This window comes from Pongo pygmaeus, chromosome 13, assembly GCF_028885625.2.
Source record: "Pongo pygmaeus isolate AG05252 chromosome 13, NHGRI_mPonPyg2-v2.0_pri, whole genome shotgun sequence".
Classification (NCBI taxonomy): Eukaryota; Metazoa; Chordata; class Mammalia; order Primates; family Hominidae; genus Pongo; species Pongo pygmaeus.
In genome coordinates, this window is record NC_072386.2 from 28,230,285 (window position 1) to 28,255,085 (window position 24,801).

General features: G+C 36.2%; 1 non-coding gene across 2 annotated transcripts in view; it reads left to right on the top strand.

Moving 5' to 3' along the window:
* LOC129043990 (uncharacterized) overlaps positions 1–24,801 on the top strand; it is a 928,785-nt gene that overhangs the window by 84,011 nt on the left and 819,973 nt on the right. The window lies entirely within an intron of this gene.

Here is a 24,801-nt window from a genome sequence, read left to right on the forward strand (position 1 = left end):
AGAAAAAGTGACCAGTATTGTGTCTTTATTAATAGGACATATAGAAGATGCTTATTGAGTACTTATCAGTGTTTTGAGAAAGTGAATTTGGCTGTGTCATTATTGATAGGCTGGGAGTGATGAAAATTTAGAGACAGAAAACCCCAGGTAGGAGGCTACTGACATAGTCTATTTGTGAAATAATAAATACTTACATCAGGCATGGTGGTGTGTGCCTGTAGTCCCAACTGTTAGGGAAGCTAAGGCAGGAGGATTGCCTGAGCCCAGGAGTTTGACTTCAGCCTGGGCAACAAAGTGAGACCTCATCTCTTAAAAAAAACAGTAAAAAAAAAAAAAAAAAGGTTTACATGTTGCTAGATAATTTACCACAATAAATTCAATCAATACATGTTTGTTGAAATTCTATGTGTAGGGCATTAGGCTAATGGTGGTTCTTACCATTCTGAGAAGATATGAACTAGCAAGTGTTATGGGTAGATTGTCTTGACTACAAGTTGTCCAGGTTGTTGGCATTTTGAACAGAGAATTGGACAAAATGCACAAACTAAGCAACGAAAGAATGAAGCAAGGAAAGCACAGATTTATTGAAATGAATGTACACTCCACAGAGTGGGGGAAGGCTCCAGCAAGTGACACAAGAATGCTGGTTACTTTATTTTGTGTGGCTTAAATACTCTCTAGAGGTTTCCCATTGGTTACTTGGTTACACCTGATGTAAATAAATAGTGACCTGTGACCAGTCTCATTGGTTGTGGAAGGCGACAAATCAGAGGCTGAAGTGAAGTTACAAAGTTACACCCTATGCAAATGTCTGATTGGTTGCAGGAAGGGACCAATCAGAGGCACTTTCCATTTTTCATCTGCTACACAGAAAGGGGTGGGTGGATCCTTTTGTTACTTGGGCATGGAAAGTTGGAGTTTTCCTTTTGATTCATTTCTAGGAAGTCAGCACAAATCAGCCTTAGGTTCCCTGCCTCCAGACATTATTCTCCTGCCTCATTTTCGCCCCCCCGAGGAATGTGATACCCTTTGATCTTTATGGGAGGCAGAGGGACAAATGGTCTTTCTTCTGTAACTGCTTCATGCTGACTTGTGGCACACTCCCTACCTATTGGGGATCAAAGGACTCTCATCATGCTCTGTCTAGTGGAGTCAGGGTAGCTTCTTGATGGCCAGCAGTGGTGCCTTCACCTGGAACTGGCTGGAAACCTTGTCACGTGATCATCTGAAGCTTGATGGTCTCTAGGCAAGAGGAAATGAATACAACCACCCAGAGGTATTTTTGTACCAGGGAATCAAAGGGCAACTAGATGTCACAGGATTAGTACAGTCTTCCCAAGGAAAAATGTGAACCCAGCTAATGGGCTTACCTTGACAGTACTTAGACTGTATATCCTTTAAAGTGCCCTTAACTAGGGATAGTTTCCATGAAAACCATACAGGTTTTTTATATGATACATTTTGGGTAGCTTACATGATCATGTAGGGGGTTAATCTCTAGGGCGTAGTTACATTGATGACTTTTCAAGGTTCCAAGGGCCTGACCAAAATGTCAGCTTCTCTTGATACAAAGTGGTACTTGGAATTTTAGCTCTGTATACATTAATACTGGGTCCCAAATGGGTTTCGGTGTGGATGCAATTCCAGAAACGTTTCTCTGATAGGAGTGGAAAAGTTTTACTGCTTGTCCTGTCATTGTAGGGCATTTTTTTCAAGGGCCCAAAATAGAGCGGGGATTGGGATGGCAGTGTATTTGGATGATAATGGAGATAAACAAAGCTGACAGTCCTTTGCCTAAGCTGGACTGGTGGTACTTAGCAGTCTTTGTATTAAATTTAAAGATCTTAATAAATACCCAGATTCCATGAATTGCTGTAGGGGAAAAGTGAAACTCTGTTGTAAAATTAAGCTGATTCCCAGTATGCATGGTCCCAGTATACACAGGCTGTGGCTAACCATTATGAGACCAAAAATACTTACCTGTTATTTTGTTCTATAGAATGGAAACTTCATGGGTGGATACCTGTGCTGTCAGGAATGTTTGCTATAAAAACGAAATAAAACACTTTGCTTAATTGTTACAAAGGAAGTGATTCCATGCATTTAGAATAAAGCAATTAAGTTGTAAAACTTTAAAAATGGCTACTATTATCCAGGTTACAGTAACCATGAAACAAAGACACCAAGGAAAGTTGGTAGGCATTAACTTATCTTTGGGCTGTCTTTTGAACAGGTACTTAAGGTCTTCCACAGGTTCACATGTGTTGTGACGGATGGGTGCTTCAGATTCCAGGTCTCAGGCTTCAGGTATCACAGGCTTGACCCTGGAAAGATGTGTCCAACTATCTAATCTTAGTATTTTGACTTTAGAAGGCATGGCCAGCACCACTGAAAATGGTCCCTTCCATCTGGGTTGTAATTGTTGAGCAGTTGATCCCTCCTTCCATGTTTTACCAAGTACCTTATCTCCTGGCCTGATTTGGGTTGCTGGTTCATTCCCAGTGTGTTGAGCCTTTGAGTTACAAAATTTTGAAAAGCCTGCTAAAATTGTTCCAGGTTAGCTAGATATTTTATTAGAGTGTCTGTTTCTGCATCAGTAATTAGATCACTAGTTTAAAGTGGCATTTTGTGGAAGATTTCATATGAGCTAATATTAATTTTTGCTCTGGGGGAATTACGGATTCTTAAGAGGGCCATGGGCAGCAAGTTCACTCAAGGTTCCTGACATAGCTTTGCTAATGCCTGTTTTAGAGTTTGATTAGCTCTTTCCACTTTTCCAGAGGATTGAGGCCTCCATGCTCAATGTAAGTAGTATTTGATTCTGTGAACCTCAGCAACCCCTTGAGTTATTTGGGAGACAAAGAAAAGGCTGTTATCACTTTGGAGGCTTTGGGGGTAACTTAAACCAGGGAATTATTTTCTTTAAGAGAACCATTATAACTTCATTAGCTGTCTTTGTTCTGATAGGGTAAGCTTCAGCTTAACAAGTAAAGGTGTCTATTAGTACTAGCAAAAACTTATATCCTCTGCAAGCTGACTGATTGGTAAAGTCCAACTGCCCATCTTCTCTTTTAACTTTAGCCAACATGTTCACACACAGAATTTCTTTTACAATTACTTTTTAAGAAACATTCCACCACAGATAGATTTTCCTATCTCACTTAAATTGGTTAACCCTCTAAACTTGGGTAAGAATTCCACATTCCTATGCTTTTTACCAAAAGTACATTCTAATTATTTTGACACAAATCCTTTTCATGACTTACACAGACCATATCCAACATGCTTGGACTTTCTGACTTGTTCTAAACATCCCTCTTTTTAAACAACCAGTCATTTTATTTTAGAATAAGAATTAACCATACAATATCCTTTCTCATACAAAACCACCATCTCTACAACCTTACCTACTAAAAACACATCATATATATTTCTTCACATCTGTTTCCCCTATTTACTGGTTCCTTATTACTTTGTTTCATTAAATAACCCCCTTTTAAAGTCCATAATTTGACTTAACTTTTATATAACCTCTGAACTACACAAAATCATTTTCTTTCTCACCAATCATTCATCTTTTTTGGCACATTTCATATACAGAACCATGTGTCAACTAGAATTCTTATCCTTAGTAACCTTAAATTTTACTGAAGCCCTAAAAAACAAGAATCTCAGAAATATCAGATATGAGCATTTTTTAGTTGAGAAGAATTCCACAATTTTTAGAAACATATTTCCCCATATCATAACCCTTTCTTAATTGGAAATGACCTAGATAGCTAATGAGCATCAAAAGTAATTTTTAAGATTTTAAATTACAAAAAAATTTATTTTAAACATTTATCCCATTTACATGTACTCATTTTTTCATTTTATCAGTTTATCTAGATTACTTTTGAAAACTGAGATATGAAACACTCTCATTTAAGGTTTCTTATTTCCTTGTTAACATTTTTTTTTAAAATAGCCAGTGACCATCACATGCTCACCTAAATTAGAGCCTCAAAAGTAAATACATCGGTATTTTTTCCAATAACTCAGAAGACTCAGCTAACAACATTAAATTAGTCTCATTTGTCAAAGAAGGCACGCAAACCAAGATGATTTTGTTTTCGCTGGGTTAATGGCTTTATAACCTTCTATGCCAAACAATGACATCTCACAGTATCTAGCAAAGGCAAATATTAAACCTAGACAAAAATATATGCTGACAATTCTAAAGACATTTCTTTTTTAATTTTACCAATAATTTTATAGCCAGCTTGTTTAATAAAAAGTTATACTTAATTCACATGAACTTGAAAATTGCTTAGACTTATTTACTTATTGAGTGCTCTTTTAATTATAAGCCAATTTGGTAGACACAACGTATAACAATAAGTGTACATGCAAATAAACACATCTAGACATATATACACACACAAACAAAGATCCAATAGCCTTTACCTTGGAACTCTAGCCATGAGATAGCAATACAAACTCACTGGTTTTACATGGTTACAATTTGCTTGTCCCAGTGGGTAACCCAATGAAAGCTGTGAACCAAAATTTTGGGTAAAGCAGTTTCCATGACAGTTTGATTTTTAAACTCCAAAGAACATTCGGGCCAAACAGCACCAAAGGAGAGTGTCACATGCTAACCAGGCCAGACCCTGATTAGAAAAGCAGTACAAAAGCCTGTATACATGCAACTCCTTCCCACTTTCCCATTCAACAGCAAACTCCAGATTCCAAACAATATTGGGGCCAAACGGTATTTCAAAAGAATATCAAATGTTTCCTCCTTAGGTTATGAGGGTCAAATTGATTCCAGTGGTTGAGGATGCAGCCAAGTGGGGAGTGAGGTGGAATACATGCAATGTTTCTCATAGTAATCTGCAAGAAAAAGAAAATTCTAAGGAAGGTTTAGTACTAGACCTCAGAACCTCCATCTATGGCATCCCCTTTGGAGATGTTAAGGTCTGGAGTTAGATCACCTAGGGTGTCCTCCTTTGGTGTCTAATCTTAGTGTGTTAGACATCTCTGACCTTAGGTGGGCACTGGTGCCACTTTGTATGTTTTCCCTCCAGAGGCAATGGCCTACTAGGAGCTTTTCTTTTGTCCCTGGATGAAGATCTTGACTTATATCATCCTTATAATTTGATAAAGCCATGCTTTCCCGTGCTTCCCCTTCCACTAGAGTGACAGCTATGAGCTTTAGTCATAGGAACTGGGTGTGTTTCTTTTGTCCTTAGCCAATTGAAAAGATTGAGTAGGAGAAGGGAGGTCAAATCGCTTAAGAGACATTATCTTCTGCCATTATGGTTAACTCTATAGGATAATTTAGCATAAGAAAAGAGGGTTTAATTCGCCTGAACACGTGCAAGTTCACCCTGGACGAGTTGCCACTGCCAATTGCATCACATGTAGGGATCAGGGACTATACCCAGGAAAGACAGAAAAGAGTCCTTCCCCTTTCCATGCAGGTCAGTTGTCCTCGTTCACTTTGTGGCCTTCAGGTAATGCCAGAGAGTGGCTCCAGCCAGTTGCCCTCAATTACCAAGGATCTACTAGGAAACAGCAGCTGAAAGACTGAAAAAGAAAAAAAGAAAAGGACTCAGGTCCCTCACCCGAACCTGATGATGATGGTCAGGTGCTTCCACAAGAAAACCTTTCAGTTTCACTGCAGAGTAGCCCTGGCCAAAAGCCTGCAGTAGCCTGCATGCTTAGGTGCTGTCCACTGAGCGTCCCAAGTTGGAAAGAGAAAAAGACAGAGAGAGAAAAAGAGTTCCCCTGTACGGAGCAGAGAGAAAAGGGGAAAACAAAAAGAAAAGAAAAATAAATCCCAAACTCTGGGCTTACCTCCTGGCTCGCTCACCAAAATATATTACCAGTGGAGGGTCTTGACTACAAGTCATCCAGGCTCTTGGTATTTTGAACAAAGTATTGGAGAAAATGCACAAACAAAGCAATGAAAAAGTGAAGCAATGAACACACAGATTTCAGAGTACATGCCACAGAGTGGGAACACGCTTGAGCAAGTGGCTGAAGAGCATTGGTTACAGAATTTTCTGGGGCTTAAATACTCTCTAGAGGTTTCCTGTTGGTTACTTGGTTATACCCTATGTAAATGAAGTAGTGGCACAAGACCAATCTGATTGGTCATGGAAGGTGACCCATCAGAGGCTGAGGTGAAGTAACAAAAATACACCTCTATGCAAACGTAGGCTAGGCCCATGACCAGTCTGACTGGTTCTGGGAGGGACCAATCAAAGGTACTTCCCATTTTTCATCTGCTACACAGAAAGGGGTGGGGGCAGGTACAAAGGGAGTAGCCTCTGATCATTTTGTTACTTGGGCGTGGAAAGTTGAGGTTTTCCTTTTGATTCAGTTCCAGGAAGTCAGTGAAAATCAGCCTTAAGTTCTTGCCTCTAGATCCTATTCTCCTGCCTCAGAAGGAAGTGCAAAATCTTATATTTCCAGCAGCTTTCAGTTTGAAGAAGCACTTACATAATTGCCAAGTTCTGTATTTTTTCTTTCCCTGTTTCCCATATTGTCTAAGCTACAGTTAGATGACCATTAAGCCTTACATAAATCATGAAAACATGAAGATTCTGAGAATATAGAAATACCTGCAACAGAAATAGCACATAAGATACTACTTGAACTCTTTTATGTTATTTAAGATCAATGTATTTGCATGTACATATTTTTAAATGAAGGAAATATTTTATAAATATTTCTGTATTGAGATTAATTTCATAAGTAACCCAAAAAACTAACTTAGCATCATAAGGTTACATTTATTATTTTTGTGTGTCACACACTGCTATACAGGCTTTATTTATAATATGTCACATGAACCCTATTGTAGTGATGGGGAAACTCAGATCTAGGAAGGCTAAGTGACATTTTCAGGGTCACACATCTGGTTAGTGGCAGAGCCATAATTTAAATCAGGGAATCTGACACTTAACCACTTTGTTTTGGTTACTCAATTATATATTTTTTCTTTTGAAACTATTTTCCCCCTAAGTATTTATTAGCAACATAATTGGGGTTGATTGATTGATAGATTGAAAGAGCCTAAGGGCATGGGATGAGAAGGGGAGGGATTATTTTCAAAACAGGTAAAGTAGTTCCAAAAATAATGGTGTACCTCAAATAATTTCATTTAAGCAGATTTCTAATAGTAATGTTATATTTGGTTTTTTACCATTTAAATCAGAAATAATTGAATCAGACAAATAAGTGGTTTTTATATTTGTTCAAGGGCTGGTGAGATTGATTTTTATATTTTGCTTGATTAGTATAAGTAAATATGAATAAAAATCCCTTCTGTTACCACATTTAGAATGAACATCTCAAAATAAGCTTTGGCAGTAGTTTTACTAGTTCTAAAACAAACCATATGTTCATGAGCATGTACGCATTAAATGTCCTAAAGATACTTTATTAATTTTACATTAATCTGCATTCATTTAGTCTTCCACACTTTGATTAATTTAGTGATTTATTTTCACTTAGTAACTGTAAGAAATTTCACAGAATGTTAAACTGTCAATAAGTGTTATATTTATTGGTTGTTCTCACTGTAGCTGTACATCATTTCACCTGTAATCAAAACCAATAAGATTGAACAGTAACAGATATTCAAATAAACTATATAAATATTTGTGTTAACACCTTAGCTGTGGATTTATCAAATTTTTTCAGGGAATGACTTATTCTAAACTATTCTAATCTGTAATTGGTTATTAAACTATGTATATATATATATTTTTAATTTTACTTGGAGTTCTGGGATACATGTGCAGAACGTGCAGGTTTGTTCCATAGGTATATATGTGCCATGGTGGTTTGCTGCACCTATCAACACATCATCTAGGTTTTAAGCCCCACGTGCATTAGATATTTGTTCTAATGCTCTTCCTCCACTTGACCCCAGCCCCTGACAAGCCTTGGTGTGTGATATTCCCCTCCCTGTGTCCATTTGTTCTCACTGTTCAACTCCAACTTATGAGTGAGAACATGGGGTGTTTGGTTTTATGTTCCTCTGTTAGTTTCTGAGAATGATGGTTTTCCAGCTTCATCCATGTCCCTGTAAAGGACATGAACTCATTCTTTTTTATGGCTGCATAGTATTCCAGGGTGTATATATGCCACATTTTCTTTATCCAGTCTATCATTGATGGACATTTGGTTGGTTCCAAGTCTTTGCTATTTTACATACTGCTGCAATAAACATATGTGTGCATGTGTCTTTATAGTAGAATGATTTATAATCATTTGGGTATATACCCAGTAATGGGACTGCTGGGTCAAATGGTATCTCTGGTTCTAGATCCTTAAGGAATCGCTACACTGTCTTCCACAATGGTTGAACTAATTTACTCTCCCAAAAACAATGCAAAAATGTTCCTATTTCTCCACATCCTTTCCAGCATCTGTTGTTTCCTGACTTTTTAATGATCGCCATTCTAACTGGCATGAGATGGTATCTCATTGTGGTTTTGATTTGCATTTCTCTAATGACCAGTGATATTGAACTTTTTTTCATGTTTGTTGGCCACATAAATGTCATCTTTTGAGAATTATCTGTTCATATCCTTCATCCTCTTTTTGATGGGGTTGTTTGTTTATTTTTTATAAATTTGTTTAAGTTCTTTGTAGATTCTGGATATTAGCCCTTTGTCAGATGGATAGATTGCAAAAGTTTTCTCCCATTCTGTAGGTTGCCTGTTCACTCTGATGATAGTTTCTTTTGCTGTGCAGAAGCTTTTTAGTTTAATTAGATCCAATCTGTCAGTTTTGGCTTTTGTTGCCATTGCTTTTGGTGTTTCAGTCATGAAGTCTTTGCCCATGCCTGTGTCTTGAATGGTATTGCCTAGGTTTTCTTCTAGGATTTTTATAGTTTTAGATTTTATGTTTAAGTCTTTAATCCATCTTGAGTTAATTGTTGTGTAAGGTGTAAGGAAGGGGTCCAGTTTCAGTTTTCTGCATATGGCTAGTCAGTTATCCCAGCATCATTTATTAATAGGGAATCCTTTCCCCATTGCTTATTTTTGTCAGATTTGTCAAAGATCAGATGGTTGTAGATGTGTGGTTTTATTTTTGAGGCCTCTGTTATGTTCCATTGGTCTATATATCTGTTGTGGTAGCAGTACCATGCTGTTTTGGTTACTGTAGCCTTGTAGTATAGTTTGAAGTCAGGTAGAATGATGCCTCCAGCTTTGTTGTTTAGCTAATATGCCTTTTTGTGAAATAGAAATTGGGTCTTTAAAAATACTTTGTTTAAATAATGGCTATTCTTTTCTTAAGCAAGAACAACAATACATGTATCTCATTTATGTTCCTACTTGAAACAGAACACAGGATAACAGAACCCCACTTTAATTCTAGGGAAAATGGTTAATATTTGTTCTGAATTTTATAAATATTTAAGTTTTATTAGTTTTATGTTCATTGTTAGTGTATTGGAGTTAACTGCTATGAATGCATTGTGGAATAAAATATGAAATAATAAGATATTAAAATATAAATTTGTTTTACATTCTTCGTATGTCTTAAATCAGAAATATAGATTTGTAAAAATATATTATTTTAGACTTTTGATAATTTGTCAGCCTGAGAGTCTTGTTTATCTCTTCACTATCTAGGATTTTTTTTTAACTAATCAGATAGGATTTGGCATAGGAATAGTTTATTTAAAAGCTTATTAAAGCCTTAGGGTAAAACATAATTCTTTAGTTTATTTTGAGCTGGAAGCTACATTTGAAATAATATTCCTAGCTTCTCTAATTTTGATATTTCACCGCTTTGAACCAGTGTCAATGTGTGGAGTGTTCTTTTGTCTATACATGTTCCCATGTTTATTGTCGATGCTCATTTGGTGTTTAAGTGTATAGCAAGAAAGTAGCAGGTAATACTTATCTAGCTGGGATGTCTCAGGGAATATATATGAGTTCTTAGGTTGATTCTAGTTGTCTGTTTCATTGATTGTAAATTAAAAACTGGTGTAGTCTAGTGAGAAATTATGAATTTAGTCTACGTTGCCTTCTCTTGTCCTGTGAACCCTAACTGTTCTGTTCTGTCCTGTGTGGGATTGAATGACTGTACACTACAAGCGCTTGCTGATTAAAGTGTGGCTTATGGAGAAGCAGCAGGAGTTTCACTTGGAAATGAATTATAAATGCAGATTCTCAGGACCTACCCCCAGAACTGCTGAATGCAAATGTACATTTTAACAAGATCTGTAGGCGATTTGTAAGTTTGAGACACACTGGGCTATTACTGAATAGGTCGTTTATGTCCCAAGACATGACACAAAATTACTGCCACTTACATATTTGTTGATTGACCTACCATAGTCAGAACATTTGTACTGTGTTGAACGTGAGCTGTTTGGTCATAGTATATGGACAGAGATGAATGACAGCATTTCTCTGTGTCCTTTGTGTTTTCCTATCATTTCTATCTTATTACTTATTTCCAAGCTGACAAAGTCACCTTTGAAATTTTCTCCAGGTGAATAAGAAAAATGTAGATTTTAAAAAGGTCTGAGGCTGTTTAATCTTCAAGAACACTAAATAAAAAGATTATGATCTTTTTAACTTACGTGATTGCGTCTTAGTAAATGCTTAGAAAAACATATTTGATGAAAAGTTACACATTTTATTAGAACGTGATGCTATCTTACACATTTCACCTTCTGCCTTATATGACAATGATTTGCCTCATGAAGTACCATTGAGTTTAATTGTGTAGTCTTATTGGAGCCTAAGCCTTAACTGGAGTCAGTGCATGTTTTTTTTTGACTAAGATCTGCACAAGTAAATGCAATGTGATTTGCATTTTATCTCCCAGAGTAAAAAGTATTGTATACTCTACTTTATTAGCGGTATTACCTTTATGAAGCATCTCAAAATGTATTGAACCAATGAGATTTGTCTTCCTTGAATTGTTTTAAATTATTGAACATACGTATTTAGTTTCTCCTGCTATAGGAATGAATAATGTTATTATAACTAATGAATATTTTTATTTTCTTTTAAATTATTCTTTTCATGGAGTTTGTAATTTGTTAGTTTTGCTTAAGAGAAAAGTATTTTCTTTTTTAAAAAAACAGTAGTATAGAAACATTGACCCTCCTTTATCATGAGTTTCTACCCTTAAGTTTCCATTTTAAACTCTTTTTTTTCCGATATTTACTTCGTATTTCCAAATAATATGCATAAACTTCCCTGTCCTCACCAATTACATTCACAATAAAATTAAATAAGATTTTTAACTGAACCTTGACAATTTGGGATACTCTCTTAATCTCTGCTTAGCAGAGATCCCGAATGTTTCCACAAAGGAAAAATTAACCACACATAAAATCAAGGATCAAAATGTCATTTGCCTCTTTAATAGCTAAAAGGGAAGCTGGAGTGAAATAGTAACTCTGATGCCGTTCTGAGATGTCATGACAGTGTGGCTCATATGGGTTTCCTTTTGTTGTTGATCATATGGACTCCTTCTGTCTGGAGAGTCTTGATCTTAATTTCTGGTAAATTTTGTATTATCACTTTGCTATTACTATTTCCTTTTTCTCTAATATTTTTAAGCTCCTATCAATTGTGTTTTGGGTTTTCTGTTTTTATCTTCTAATTTATTTAATTGGGGGCAAATTTGAAAATGGAAAAATTGACACAAAATGTTTTATAATTTCAAATTTATTCCCTATGTGAATGTTTGCTTTGGTATAAGTTTATCTGCTTGGATAATGAGATGATTTAGAAGAATATGAGAGCTTTTGCTTAATTCATTTTTCTGACTTCATTGCTGAAAAATATAGCATTTGCAGGGATATGTATAATTCTTCTGGGAATTTTAAAATAAGTGTTATTATATAATTTTGACAGCATATAAACTTACTGATTACAAATCTTTGTATGGCTCACTTCAGAGCAACACACAGTTTGACTTACTGTATATTGAACTTGCAACATTTGAGCCTCAGCTCGTCTGTACGTCAAGAAATCTAATTCCCAACTGCTTCAAACATCTTTATATTTCCAAAAATTTTGTTGTAAGCCTCTGGATTTCTGGCAACAATGTTTAAGTTATTGCCAAATCTAAGTGATTAAGGATATATATTGACCTTTTTTTGATGTGTATATCCAGGTCTCAGTTTTCAGGTGAAGATTATGACACTTTTGTATGGTTTTGGACATAAATTTTGTAGTCAAGATTTACTCATATTGTAAGAGACAACATTTACTGACCACTTATTATATACCATTTATGGTGCTGACAGCATTAGATACCTTATATAGTTCTTACAGCAACTCTATCATGCAAGTTCTACTAATGAACTTTATTTTATGAATGAGGAAATGAAAGCTTAGAACATTAAAGTTGCACACATGATAAGTTTTAAGGTCTGGTTCAAGTCCATTTGTGTGACTTTAATGGCCAAGCTCTTTTGCACTGTTTTATTCTTAGAAGTGCATATTTGAACTAACACCTTACAGTGTATTTTCAGTGTCAGGGTGCAAAATTTTATTCAGAAGCATAGCATGTAGGAGGATTATTAACTAAAATCTCTTTAATTAGAGCATTGGTTGTTTGAGGACCTTATGACCTTAAGGAAGGAAAATAGAGTTGACCACAGTTGGTAGTATTTATATCCTTTGTAAGTTTTATTTAACTATTTACTAGAATAAAACAATAAGACAATACGACAAATAAAGTGAATATGATTACACAATTTAACTGTGTGTTTATTGGTAGCATAAAATTACCTTTCTTAGACCCATTTTTGGTTCTACATCCCCCAAACTTTAATGACATGTTCCTTTCATTTTTCAAATTAACATGATTACTAAGGGTTTTATGTGTATATGTGTGTTGTACTTCTGTAGTTTCATATAGTTATTCAATGCCACTTTTATTTTAATTTGTTGAATTTATGTTTGAGAGTTGAAGCCTACTGTCAGGGTCTCACAGTGATCCTGGAAACAGACGGGCTAACATGGATGTCTCCAAGCGAAAAACCTTGGATATTGGCATTTCTCAAATCTCCTTCAAAATACATGAGTATAACAGCTTTTTCTACCTATGACAAATTCATGACAGGACTAAAAGGCAAAGTAGAATACTGCAACCTGGTTCCATCAGTCCCATTCGCACAACTTGTATTCATTTGTATTCATTCTACCTCTAACTCCCTGCCCAACCTTTTGCATTTCTGAGATTCAAGTTTACCTCTTCTCAAGTAGTTCTTAAAAATATACATATAAAGTTATTATGGTTGAAAACAAAGTATGAAGAATTATAAACACTTTGGGAGGCCAAGGTGGGGGGGATCACCTGAGGTCAGGAGTTCGAGACTAGCCTGGCCAACACGGTGAAATCCCGTCTCTACTAAAAACAAAAAATTAGCCGGGTGTGGTGGTGTAATTACAGGTAGAGTACCTGTAATCCTAGCTACTCCGGAGGCTGAGGCAGGAGAATTGCTTGAACGCGGGAAGTGGAAGTTGTAGTGAGCCAAGACTGTGCCATTGCACTCCAGCCTGGGCAACAGAGTGAAACTCTGTCTCCAAAAAAAAAAAGAATTATATGCAAGGAAACTAGTATTTAATATAAGGTAATCTTGTGGTTGAAAGAAATTACTGCTTAACTCAAAGATGACAACTGTTTGTAATATGATTCAGTTAGGGAACTTATTATAGCAATTCTTACGTTAATGGACCTATGTTGCATATGCATTAGTATTTCTATTATCAATATCTATTATTATCTCTTTAGTTTCTACTCAATCCAGTTTTATTTTCAGCAATTTCTCAGCAAAATATCTGTGAAGCTAGATAGCTCATTTTTAACTGGTGTGTGTGTGTGTGTGTGTGCGTGTGCACGTGTGTGCATATGTGTGCTGTTGAGCTGAGTTCCTTATATATTTTGAATATTAACCCTTTATCACATATACGGTTTGCGAATAATTTCTTCCATTCCGTAGACTGCCACTTCACTCTTTCGATTGTTTTCTTTGCCATGCAGAAGCTTTTTAGTTTAATGTGATCATCCTACTTGTCTATTTTGCAAGCCCCTATTGGGAATGCTGATTGTTATGGCTTTCCCTGGCCATTGCATGGGCAGGATTGCCTCCAAACCATGATACAGCAGGGGTAGTACTAGGTCACAGGTTGCTTTAGGGTCCTCAGCCAGGACTGAGGATGGTATCTCTATTATCAGGGACAATGACATATGTTACTGGGTTTCATGAGCAGGACTGACTCCAGACCATGGTAAAATGGGGCTGCAGTCAGGTAATAGAACTTCTTCAGGACACACAGTAGGGACTGAGGTCAGCGGGTCTGTTACTGGGGCATGGATGGGCATGTCTCCCACTGGGTCCTTGGGCAGGCAGGACTGATTCAGAGTCTGGATAGCGTGGGCCTGGAGCCAAGTTATGGGCTGCTTCAGGATCCACAGTCGGGACCTATATCAGTGGGCCCATTCACTGGGGAGAGGGAGCGAGCATGACTCCTCCCAGGTCCCTTGGCAGTTGGGGCTGGCTTCAGGACAGTGGCCAAGAAGTAGATCTGGAGCTGAGTCCGGGTTGGGGCTGCTTTTGATCTGTAGCTGGGATCATGCTCAGGGAGCCACCACCAGGCCTTGGACTGGCCTTCTCAAAGTGTCTCCTTTTGGTCTTGGGCTTCACCAGGGTTCTACAATGTCCTCTCTGGATTCTAAAGCTTCTACAAAGGCAATTTTGACTATGAACAGCTGCCAGATCGTTGGTTGTGTGGGGGCGAATGAATGGGGGACCTCCTCTTCTGCCACCTTGCTGACTTCACTCTGTGGCCAGATTCTTGATTCAGAAAATATCCATTTGCTTCCTAGTTTGCTGGTTTTGACAGGTGCCATTTTAATGATCACCAAATGTTGAAATCCTAACTGCCCATTAAATTCACATAGTTTGTTGCCATCATCTAGTTGGGATCTGACAGCCATCAAATGAGAGGGTGAGTGAGGTATATAGTGTAATTAGTTAGTGATGAATGAATGCAAAACAGCCCACAGGGTAAGTCAACCTCTTTGGAACCCAAATACCAACAGCAATGAAGAAACTGTCACCCTTTCCCTCTATATCTCTTCTATCAGTAAGAGGCATTTTTTTGATGTTTGTTTTGTGGCTATTTCAATGGAGATCTTCGTCAGCAATTTTCATGTTGACAGTGAAAATTCTGGGGCAAAATGGATAACCTACTGCTTCTTGTTTTATGCAGCGATCTGAGATCCTGATATTTAGAAATATGTGAGAGAAGGAGAAATTAGTTCATTCCAGTACGCTTGTGGGAAAGATACTGGACAACTAAATATTAGTGCTGTCTTTTATTTTGAAGAAAGCTCAAATGTCATCGAGTTATAACTTGATAGAACAAACTCGATAAAGTACATTGGGACTGCAAGAATCACTTAGAGACATGAAGTACTAACTTAGCTTCATTACTGAACACGGTATTAGATGACAACGCTGCCACACCAGAATTGCCTTCAACAGGCAGAAGCACTTATTTTCCAGCTGCTGTAGAATGTTGGCTGATAGCATTTTATAGCTGAACACTTCTCCTGAAAATTGCTCTTGGCTGGTGGGAGCTTCTGGAGGTTATGGCCTTTCCCCCAGGGTGTCCCACAGTCAATGACTGACTGATTCTGGTGTATTAAATTCCAATCTTTTTGACTCTAGGTGGGTTAACTCTGTGATGTTCACATTACAGAAATTCTTGGAGGATCAGTCTAAACTAGTGATATGCTGGAGCCAGCTTTCACTGAAGCTGGCTTAACATTTCTTTTAAGGTGTGTTCAGTGACATTATGTGGATAATATAAAATTGACTATGGTGGAAATACGTGCTTACACTATAGAAATGGGCAAATACTAACAGTCGGGGCTTTTTTCTTTTTTCCTTCACCCTGAAAGCCATTTACCAGTAAACAACTGAACTGAGCCCACATATCTGACTAGGTTTTCCCCTGCCCTATCCTGCTTCCTTCACTTCTAATAGGTTTTACCTGAGAGCACAACCTCAATAATCATTTACATTACAATTACTATTACAAAATGCTTCCAGAGAATCTGACCTATGAGAAGTTCCTACTTTGTGCCAGATACCATACCACTTTATGTAATTGTGTTACATAATTCTCATAGTAATCCTATAAAGGAGATACAACTCTCATTTTCTTGATGAGAGGTAAACCTTAGGTAGCTTGCTAAATGTCTCCAAGGCACATGTCCTTTCTAATATATCATAGTATGTCCTTAAGAGAACATTAGATGACCCCTACTGTGTTCTTCTGTTGACATGGCATTATGTAAAATATTCAGTAGGATTGATTATCCTTCCTGTTGTAAATAGGTAGAGATTTTAATGATGAAAGTAAATCAGTTTAAGCAATAATGACAGCCACTTAACGATGTGCTGCAAATGAAATAGTGTACTTTGTTCTGGAAAAGATGATTTTGGTTTTCTGCAATATTCTAGTGCATTGTCAAGACTACATTGAAGTTTTTGATTTTTTTTTCTTGAACATTATCATAAAGTTCAAATACTGTAATTTACCTTGTGAATAAGAAGAAGAAATTCACTGTACTTCTACAGAGATTGTAGTAAAATTAGGCACCACCCAAAATAATTGATGTGATCACCATTTTAAAGTAAAGATGAGTCTTTTCTCAGCCCTTGCAGTGAATGAAAAGAAATAAGGATATTGTTTGCAGTTGTTATTTACATTTCATTTTTTAAAAACAAGATAAAAGGGAGTATAAATGAATAGAGATGATATGGATTTTGTGCCATCTTTATGGAAGATTTTATCGTTAAAGTAACATATATATTCACTGCCTTACAAATTTGTTGAACAAAGACATGCTTGCCCAGTTAGAAAATTAGTGATAATAAATCTTAGCATTTTGTCAGTATTCTTTTTTCTGCTAGTCAACCCTTAGATATTTTGTAATTTTTTATAGAGTATAGCTATGTTTCTTAGGAGCCTATTAGTTAGAAACGAATTATTAAAATATGTTTTGTATTAATCTCTTATCAGGAAAGATATATTTAAGTCACTCCTCCAATAATGATAACATCATATTTTTGTGTCTTAAGTCATTCGTTATAGCCCAGCTTATCCTCTGATTTCTACTCAAATTTTTCTATTTTTTTCTAGTACTCCTGAGTCAGCCAAAACCCAAGTAATTAGATTTGGATAATTTTAGCCACAGATGAATTTAGCACATTTAGTTTTCATTTTTGCTATCCTACAATAAGTGATATACAGTTAAAAGTCAATTGGCCAGAATGGATTTAAATAGAGTATTATATTCTTTGGGCTTTTCTAGATATTATTTATTTATGTTTGTGATTATGAAAATATGACAGGGGAAAAGCAGCTGTGTTCTGAAAATGTGATGTGTGTTTCCAAGAAAATTGATTTTATTGTTTGTATTACTTTTGCATCCATGCATTACATTAGTATTCTTTAATTGCATATCACGATAAAAATACTTTTAAATGTAATGATAGTTTTAGTTCTTCAATAATGTTAATAATTACTATAAAATATTAACAATGTTAACCTTTTCATAAAAGGACTGCATATCTTTTCTTTAAAAAAAATAAACACATTCAATAAAGCCAAGTGAAATCTTTGGCTCACAGTAAGTTTTTTATCTGTTTCGATTTTTTTACAAGTCTTTCTATGGGAGACACCACATTATGTTCTGAGCCCCATATAAAATTCAGAAGTTTGAGTGGTTTGCTGGAGGTCACACCTACTGGTAAAGTCAAGATTGGTGTTTTGTTTAAAATAGAAATATTATTTGAACACTTTACCTGCCTCAAAAAATGTGGAAAGATCATTACCAATAAACTATTATTTATTTTTTCTTAGTGGACTTTATAGTCTAAATAAAAATTTAGAAAAAAATATATAAAAAGATCTAACTTGCTCTGAACTCACCTAAAAATAAGTGAGTTGAGAGCAAGTTAGATAATATTTTTCTATACTTTGTATTTTCTCATTTTTTCTATCTTTATATTTGGTAGTTTTAGCAAGTTGTCTGCCAAATGGGTTAGCAATTTATGCTCCATTGTCAGTTTCTTTGAATGTTAACTCAGATTGGGTATTAGCTTCAATTTTATGAATTAAAAGACAAAAATATCTAATTATTAGTGAGGTGATACACATGAGAACTTCATAAAGTTTGTCGGAAAATAAAATTAAAAGGTAAAAACAAATCATATAAATTTTATTTTCCAACATGAGTTTTATCAAGGTCAAGATACTTTTGTAAGTGATGATACCAGCCACTTAGTTCATCCGTAAAGAACTGAGTGTCCTGGAATTTAACCAGGTCAATATAATCTTTTTAAAAATATATTAAAACCCAAATGTCCAACAATTATAGACTGGATTAAGAAAATGTGGCACATATACACCATGGAATACTATGCAGCCATAAAAAATGATGAGTTCATGTCCTTTGTAGGGACATGGATGAAGCTGGAAACCATCATTTTCAGCAAACTATCGCAAGGACAAAAAAACCAAACACTGCATGTTCTCAGTCATAGGTGGGAATTGAACAATGAGAACATATGGACACAAGAAGGGGAACATCACACACCAGGGCCTGTCATGGGGTGGGGGGATGGGGGGAGGGATAGCATTAGGAGATATACCTAACGTAAATGACGAGTTAATGGGTGCAGCACACCAACATGGCACATGTATACATATGTGACAAACCTGCGCATTGTGCACATGTATCCTAAAACTTAAAGTATCATAATAATAATAATAATAAAAGAAAAAATGCTGTGTTACACAGTGAATCAGGCTTAGGGGTGGACTTGGTTCTCTCCAAGTATGCGGTAATCGAAAGATACTAAACTTGAAGCCATGGTACTTTCACTAATTGTTTTGGACAACATGTCAATAGATACATACTTGAAGCCACAGTGACTCCACTCAATAAATATATTGCTTTGCTTAAAAAAAAATATATATTATTAACTGAAGAAAAATGAGTGCCCTTCACAGATTTTTTTTTAAGGTTAGGAAACAAAAAAAGTCAGAAAAAGCCAAATCAGGACTTTAAGGGGGATGCCTAATGATTTCCCCTAGAAACTCTCCCCAAATTGTGCTTGTTCGCTGAGAGGAATGAGCAGGAGCATTGTTGTGAAAAAGAATTCCTTCCTGGCAATTTTTTTTTTCTAAAGCTTTGGTAAATTTTCTCAGATTACCTTCATATTAAGCAGATGTTATTGTTCTTTGGCCATGTAGAAAGTCAACAAGTAAAATACCTTGAGCATCTCAAAAAATGTTTTATGACCTCGCTCTTGACCAGTTTACTTTTACTTTGACTGGACCACTACCACTGCTTGGGAACCATTGCTTTGATTATCCTTTGCCTTCAGGATCCTACTGGTAAAGCCATGTTTAATTGTCTGTTACAAGTCTTTGAAGAAATGTTTGAAGATCTTGATCCTGTTTGTTTAAAATTTCTATTGAAACCTCTGCACTTGTCTGCTGCTGAGGTGGGCACCACGATTTTGGCAACCGTGAAATGAAAAGATTGCTCAATGTTACTTCTTCAGTCAGAAATGGGTAAGCTGAAACAGTTATGATGTCTGTGCTGTTGGCCATTGTTTGTTCTGTGAATCCTCAGTAGTCTTCAATTAGGGCACAAACAAGATGACTTTTTTCCTCCAAAGTGGACATGGATGGTCTGCTCCTGCTGGCTTCATCTTCAACACTGTCTGTTCCCTTCTTAAAATCAGTTATCTATTGTAAACTTCTGATTTCTTAGGGCCATTGTCACTATACACTTTTTGCAAAGCATTGAGGTTTCACCATTCTTCCACTAAAGCTTCATCATAAATTTGATATTTGTTCTTGCTTCAATTTTATTTTGCTCTGATGAGGGCTTTTTTCAAACTGGTGTCTTATCCTTCTTAGTTTGTAAAACCAGATCATATTCAGACGTGTTATAAGTTAGTGCAAGTATTTTAGTGCAAAAAATTGAAATCCATGCATGGTTTATTCATGGTATGCGTTTTCCGTGAACTTTTTGAAGTTTCTTTGTATTTGCAAGTTATACTTTCTCCTTTGACAATTATGATACTTTGCCACTGACAATCTGTTTTTAAGAGCTTTTACTGCTTTCCTTCAAATTCTAATCCTTTACTTACTAAATGTGGGATCTTGGGCAAGTCACTTAATGAGAGTGGGGTTTGGGATGATATTAGTATCTTCCTTAAAGGCTTTCTGTGAATATTAAGTGGGTTAATACATAGAAAGATCGTAGCATAATTTCTGGTACAGAGTGAATAATATATGAGTGTGTTTTCTTATCAGCTTTCAATGTTAAAGACTCCTTTCAGCCTTATTTACAGTTTGATATTTATCATGGAGAGGAATAGAGAAAATATTCAATTATAATCTCACAGGAATAGAAGCTGTGGAGATGGGGATTATTAATTAGGAATGGAGTAGCATTTTTCCAATATGTTTTTGACGGTTGGCACTTGGATGTTTTGGGTTATGAATGTGCCAAGAGTTTGCAGTTTTTTATTATTTTGTCATGTAATCTAAAGGTAAAACAAGTGGCACAACTTTTTGAATAGATGCCTTAGGGCTGCTGATTTTGGTAGGATGCAGCCAGAAATCCAACAGCTGAAGCTAGGAGCAAGTGGTCACATGAATTCTTCATTCTTCATTTATTATTCATGGATTGGGAAGGACAGTAGTTCTCAGACTCTATGCATTGGAATCACCTGGAAAGCTCACAAGAGCAGATTCCTGGGCTAGGTCCCTAGAGTTTCAGATTCAGCAGGTCTTAGCTGGAGCCCAAAAAATTGCACTTCTACCAAGTTCACAAGTGATGCTCATGCTGCTGGTCCTGGGGTCACACTTTGATGAACCCTTGAGTAGCATGCTCAAGCTTCTTCAATTGCTCTAAGCAATTATGAAAAATAATTGAGCATATTTTCTCTAAAAATTAGACATCACTTTGGGAGAAGGGATATATTTCATATTTGATTTTCTAGAATATTTTCAAAGATAATAAATTCAGATATAAGTTCTAAAAATACATTATCATACATATTATATATCATATGTACACATTATATATCATACACACATGCATATGCAATGTATAAGGGATACAGTATTGATACAGTAATATTGTTACATTAAAATAAATTGCTTTTATTTTAAAAGATTAAATACATTATACATACACACATATATAAATTATGTATATATACACACATATATACATGAACATACACACCCACACACATATATATATATGTTTAAATCTGAAATTAGCCCATACCCATGGGACTTTAGGTATTATGCCCTCACCACCTTCCAACTCCCAAAATTTCTCTTCTTCACTAATTAGATGTCTGGACATCTAGTCATTCTGCATAGGTAGAATATTTGAGAATATCAATTAGGCAAAGAAAATCTGATAAGCTGTGAAGAAAATGGCTTTCACATAGGCCACATATGTTATTTTGTGGAAGAGGAAATTAAGTATATATAGGTTGTCATTTAAAATTTAGCAGCAAGTATAAAATTATGCTTTCTGAATTACACATATGTATATATGTGTGTGTATATATAATATAGACATATATATATTTCAAACTAGCTTAACTTTTGCATCGTTTTTAATGAAGAGGAAGTTAGAAGTGGTGGGAAGGGACTTATGGAGAAACTACAGATATTGTAAGGATTTTGAGTGACCAAAGGGCCATGAACACTAACTGCCATACTAGAATAACAACCTGTTATTCAGTGAAGGAGCAACTTGGTTTAACTTAGAATTGGACAAGGGGAATATTGAATTAAAACATGGTACAGTGATTGACATACCTACTGCTGATGACTGCATCAACAGAACACAAAACAGGTTACTTTAGCTTAAATGCATTCTATTTTTGAAGGAAATTTTATTTAAAAAATTTATACAGTGATTTTTTAAAAAAGGATCATTCTTACAATAACATTTCAATATCTATAAAGTTCCTTTAAATAGGACCCCTTTTATGGTATTGTATAAAAGAATCAGCGTGCAAACATTTGTTTGACTTTGCTTAGTAACTTACTTTTTTCAAAACTAACTTCCAGGCCGGGCGCGGTGGCTCACGCCTGTAATTCCAGCGCTTTGGGAGGCCGAGGATGGTGGATCACGAGGTGAAGAGATCAAGAGCATCTGGGCGAACCCGGTGAAACTCCGTCTTTACTAAAAATACAAAAATTAGCGGGGCGTGGTGGCACGTGCCTGTAGTCCCAACTACTTGGGAGGCTGAGGTAGGAGAACTGCTTGAACCCGGGAGGCGGAGGTTGCAGTGAGCCGAGATCGCACCACTGCACTCCAGCCTGGCGACAGAGCGAGACTCCGTCTCATTGAAAGAAAAAAAAAAAAAACAAAAAAAGTAACTTCCAGGGACCACTAATTGTACTGTACCTACTATTAAAACTGTAGCTGTGGCCGGGCGCGGTGGCTCATGCCTGTAATCCCAGCTCTTTGGGAGGCCCTGAGGCAGGCGGATCACGAGGTCAGGAGATCAAGATCATCCTGGCTAACACGGTGAAACCCAGTCTCTATTAAAAATACAAAAAATTAGCCGGGCGTGGCAGCGGGCGCCTGTAGTCCCAGCTACTCGGGAGGCTGAGGCAGGAGAATGGCGTGAACCCGGGAGGCGGAGCTTGCAGTGAGCCGAGATCCTGTCACTGCACTCCAGCCTGGGCGACAGAGCAAGACTCCATCTCAAACAAAACAAAACAAAACAAACAAACAAAAAAACTGTAGCTGTACAGACATCTGAGGAAATTAGTTATGGCAGGAGATTAAACCGACATTTCCAGAATTATCAAGACATTTGTTTGAACATTCATATAAGGATTTCTTAGAAGGGCCAGTTACATGATTGGCTAATTACATGTTTAAATATTTCTAAAGTACCCAATTTCCTCAATTTCACGTGCACATGTCTTGCATATACAAGCGCTAACCATGCCTAGTTCTTTAAGTGAGAATTGTTTCTTGTTGTTTTATCACGGCTGAATTTGTTTTCCTGGGTAGGGTATCTGATAATCCTAAATTCTTCCACGTCCTCCATTTTTAACTGATAGGAAGTGTCTTCTCATCTATAACAGGGAATCACCTTCGTTTTAGACCTATGAATAGAAGAGCCTTCAATGAAGTGGACAGCACCTTGGCCTATTTGCTGAAAGATTATGATCTGTTAGCAGGCTGTTTTCTTCTTCCTAACTCCAGCAGATTATTGACATTGGTGTTTTGGATGTCCAAGCATCTTTAAAAATCACCAACTTAACTAATACTTCTCTAATATATACATTTCTAAATTAACTCTATGCGTTGCAAAAGGTACAGAAAAGCAAATTTGTGACAAAATGATGATGGTATATGGCTACCTAAGCTCACTCACCAAGCTCAGTGACTCACTTTCCTGCCATATCCACTTTTAATACCCTGTACAGTATGAAAGTCAGAATATTCAATTGTTTGTGGAATTTCATGGGGCCATGGACTTTTAGACATCTCAAATTTAACTTGTAGGTGCCTAGAGTATCTTATACTTAGCAAACCTCCTCATATATAGGTAATTCATCTGCTTCCCCAAATTGCATGGATCTAATATAATTCAGTTTGGGTGAAGTTTTATAAAAATAAAAGAGATTTATAAATATACATTGCATTTATCTTGCAAATCATTTTTTCTTCTTTTATAAAATAAAGGGAGCTGGAATACATATAAAGCTTTAGATTTAACATAAAGTATTTTCACCGTAATGGGCAGTCATTGAAACAGTCTACCTTCTAAAGAAGCAAATACTACTTTGGGCATCTCAGCAGATGAGATATGCAGTTGAGCTTTGGAAATTATGCAGTTGGAAATAAATTGATTTCGTTAAGCACTTTATGCAATAGCTTTTTATTCACCAGACTTAAAAAAATTACTCACAAGCAAAATATGTGGAAAAAGCTTATATGTAAACTCAGTCTACACTAATGGCTTATATATAAATATGTAGATTTGCATTCAATTTTATATCAAAAATGAGATCGAAGTAGAAAATTGCTATATATTTTAGCAAAATGGTTCTAGCTATTATGCAAGTAAATTTCATCTAAGTCAAGGATAGAAAAGAAGTTAGAATAAGTGCATAGTGCAGCTTTTCAAATAATTGGGCTTACAAAAATTTTATTTCATAAACAGACTTTGCAGTCACACATTTTGCCCATTTGCTTTTATTCATGTCACCTGCTTCATTTCCTGGCTAACCCCCAACACAGTGTTGGTGCCCACTTCAGTAAATTAACAGGAATTCAATCATCTTCCTGTAGTCAAGCTCATGTAATTAACTCTGCGTTATCCATGTGTTTTTAATTCTAGAATGTTTCCCTTTGCATCTATGCATACCTCTAAATGCCACCTTATCCTGTCAGCTGATATCTGCTTAGGGAATGAGATCTAATTTGAATATTTACCAAAGTAATGTATAATTAGCCTAGCTACTAATCTATAATGCAATGCATTTGTGGCCAAATAGAAATAAGCTTTTAATTGGTAGCATCTTTGCTCCTTGCTGTTAGCCTACATTATTGAGAACTTACTGAACCCTTGTAAATGATAGCATTTGCAGGCAAGTTGCTATATTTCCTTTAGGCTCAGTGACTTAAAGTTTCTAAATCTACTGTTAGAGTTTTTTAAGCCCACACTGATTTATT